At 45.8% G+C, this 3,611-nt stretch overlaps 1 protein-coding gene across 2 annotated transcripts in view; it reads left to right on the top strand.

Moving 5' to 3' along the window:
• HABP4 (hyaluronan binding protein 4) overlaps positions 1 to 3,611 on the top strand; it is a 42,134-nt gene that overhangs the window by 11,459 nt on the left and 27,064 nt on the right. The window lies entirely within an intron of this gene.

Raw genomic sequence — 3,611 nt, 5'->3', positions numbered from 1 at the left:
TTTTTTTCAGAACAGGCATGGATTTTAAATGACCAGTAAATTACAGAAAGGAAGAACCAAAATGTATCCAGAAAGAGGCAGACTAATTTTCTAATAGTCTAGGTTCTAAGAGTTCAATTAAGTTCATTTGGAGCCTAAGGAAGAATTCCTACTACATTAAAAACAGTAGTTTATGGCTGGGCGCGGTGGCACACACCTATAATCTGAGCACTTTGGGAGGCCGAGGCAGGCAGATCATAAAGGCAAGAGATTGAGACCAGCCTGGTTAACATGGTGAAACCCCACCTCTACTGAAAATACAAAAGTTAGCTGGGTATGGTGGTGCGAGCCTGTAGTCCCAGCTCTTCAGGAGGCTGAGGTAGGAGAATCACTTGAAGCAAGGAGGCAGAAGTTGTAGTGAGCTGAGATCACGCTGCTGCACTCCAGCTTGGCAACAGAGTAAGACTCTGAAAAACAAAAAACAAAAAAACCGGGTAGTTTACTCCCAGAATATGTGCTCCACATGATGTGGCTGATCTCTGGGGCGGAGACATGCCCCTTAATCCCAGCACCATTTATGACGTTGCTTCCATGGGAAAACACGTGCTCTGCCTAAGCAGAATAGAAATCCATGCTAGCCGGCTGTGACAGGACTACTATATACATTGCTGAAACTGGGTCTGTTTCCTCATTTGAAAATTGAGAGGGCTGAATTTAGATAATCTTTCGAGATTATGAAGATTTTATAATTCTGTCCAGTAAACATGTATAAGTATCAAACTCAAGGTGATACCTTTTTTTACTATCAGATGAGCAAAGATCAAATCTTAATATATTCAAGCTTGGAGAAAGTGGTATAAGAAATGCTGTCAGCCGGGTGCAGTGGCCCGCACCTGTAACCCCAGCACTTTGGGAGGCTGAGGTGGGTGCATCACCTGAGGTTAGGAATTGGAGACCAGCCTGGCCAACATGGTGAAACCCACTAAAAATACAAAAATTAGTGGGATGTGTTGGTGCGTGCATGTAATCCCAGCTACTCGGGGGACTGAAGTAGGAGAATCTCTTGAACCAGGGAGTCGGAGGTTGCAGTGAGCCGAGATCGCACCACTGCACTCCAGCCTGGGTGACAGAGCAAGACTCTGTCTCAAAAAAAGATAAAAAGTTTATAGGCTGGGCACAGTGGCTCACACCTGAAATCTCAGCACTTCCGTGCTTTGGGAGGCCAAGGCAGGCAGATACTTGAGCTCAGGAATTTGATTCCAGCCTGGCCAACCTGGTGAAACGCTGTCTCTACTAAAAATACAAAATTTGCCAGCCATGGTGGCACACACCTGTAATTCCAGCTAGTCTGGAGGCTGAGGTGGGAGAATCACTTGAACCTGGTAAGTGGAGGTTATACAGTGAGCCAAGATTGCAATACTGCACTATGGCATGTGTGATAGAGCGAGACTCTGTTTTTTCTAAAAAAAAAAAAAAAAATTAGCCAGGCATGGTGGCACACACTTGTAATCTCAACCACTGGGGAGGCTGAGGCATGAGAATCACTTGATCCCAGGAGGCAGAGGCTGTAGTGAGCTGAGATTGCACCCTTCATTCCAGTCTAGGAGACAGAACAAGGCTTTGTCTCAAAAAAAAAACAAACAAACAAAAAAAAGTTTACTGTTGGCTGGGCACACAGTGGCTCAGACCTGTAATCCTAGCACTTTGGGAGGCCTAGGTAGGCAGATCTCTTGAGCCCAGGAGTTTGAGACCAGCCTGGGTGACATGATGAAACCCCCATCTCTATAAAAGTCCCAAAAATTAGCTGGGTATGGTGGCACATGCCTGTAGTCTCAGCTGCTTGGAGGACTGAGGTGGGAAGATTGTTTGAGGTCAAGAGGTGAAGGCTGCAGTGAGCAGTGATTGGACCACTGCACTCCAGCTTGGGCAACAGAGTGAGATACTGTCTCAAAAAAAAAAAAAAAATTACTGTTACTTTTCTTTTGTTTGTTTTAGAACCGTACTTTGGATTTCCTTTTTTGAGAGAGGGTCTTGCTCTGTTGCCCAGGCTGGAGTGCAGTGGCAGGATCTCGGCTCACTGCACTTCTGGGCTCAAATAATCCTCCCACCTCAGCCTCCTAATTAACTGAGATTACAGGTACATACCACCATGCCTGGCTAATTTTTATATTTTTTAGTAGAGAAGGGGTTTCACCATGTTACCCAAGCTGGTTTCAAACTCCTGGGCTCAAACGATCTAACTGCCTTGGCCTCCCAAAGTACTGGGATTACAGGCTTGAGCCACCACTCCCAGCCGGCTTTAGATTTTTTTTTTTTTTTTTTTTGAGACAGGGTCTCACTTTGTCACCTGGGCTGGAGTGCAGTGCGCAGTCTTGGCTCACTGCAACCTCCGCCTCCCAGGTTCAAGCGATTCTCCTGCCTGAGCCTCACAAGTAGCTGGGATTACAGGTGCCCGCCACCATGCCTGGCTAGTTTTTGTATTTTTAGTAGAGATGGGGTTTCACCGTGTTGACCAGGCTGGTCTCAAACTCCTGACCTCAAGTGATCCTCCTGCCTCAGCCTCCCAAACTGCTGGGATTACAGGCGTGAGTCACTGAGCCCAGCCTGCTGTAGATATTTGCTGTAGTTTAGAATCAGGTTTTACAAAGATTTCTATTTTTGATTAGGGGAGGGAGGTGGGATACAGAAAAGCCAACTTGGAGAATTTATTTAGGTTGGCGTTTCTTACAAAAGACTGGCATAACGTTAATGTTTAGCACTTCTGTATTTCTTTATTTTTTGAGTAAGGTAAATTGTGAGTTTTGTAACTCTTTACCCGCTGCTGTATAGCAGCTTCTTAATGTAACACTTTTAGCCATAAAAGTAAACTGTAAAATACCTCTAGCCCTGGTGTTTGAGTTACTAATACCACTAGGTTTCTTGAGCCAGGACCTCTATTAAATAAGTAATTTCTTGTCACTTTAAATGTTTTTAAAAGCCTTGACAAAGTAGAAAATAATTATCTTATTAATCTAGTGTTACAGTGGTGAAAGAGACATAATCTTTTCACACTGGAGCTTAGAGCTTAGTGAAGGAGAGACAAGTCCTCAGAAGGAGTGATGGTGAGCAGCGATGGTGCAGGGAGGAGTGGGTGGGTGATCACGTCCTGGGCTCAGGCTCTGATGTGGCAGAGGAAGAGGAGGGAGGAGTGGCTTGGGCTGTCTCTCCTGTTGTGAATTGGGGACCACAGGAGGAAGAAGGGCTCCCTCCGTGTTGGGCATGTAGGTGCCGGCCCCGGGAATATTCAGGTGGAGATGTCTAGGAAGTAACTGGCTTCATGTACTGCAATCAGATGAGAGACACGGGGCCAGTTAGCATTAGCATGGAGTCCCGAAGGACGTGGCAGGGAAAGAGAAGTCAGGGTGCCGACAAGGATAAGGATGGATGAGTATCTGTGTGGAGCGCCAAGACAAAGGTTAGGCGCGAGAGGCAGGCGGAGAACCTTTCCCTTATGTGAATCTTGAAGCGGCTGCCTCTGAGAAGTGCGGTTGCGTGGCTGAGGAGCCGTGTGAGTTTTGTACCGCATTTGGGTATTACCTATTCCAAAAATAATTTTCTTTTTTTTTTTTTTTTTTTGAGACGGAGTTTCACTC

The sequence above is a fragment of the Cebus imitator genome, unplaced genomic scaffold (assembly GCF_001604975.1).
Source record: "Cebus imitator isolate Cc_AM_T3 unplaced genomic scaffold, Cebus_imitator-1.0 Scaffold196, whole genome shotgun sequence".
In the NCBI taxonomy this organism is placed as follows: domain Eukaryota; kingdom Metazoa; phylum Chordata; class Mammalia; order Primates; family Cebidae; genus Cebus; species Cebus imitator.
This window is presented reverse-complemented; position numbering and strand designations above follow the sequence as displayed.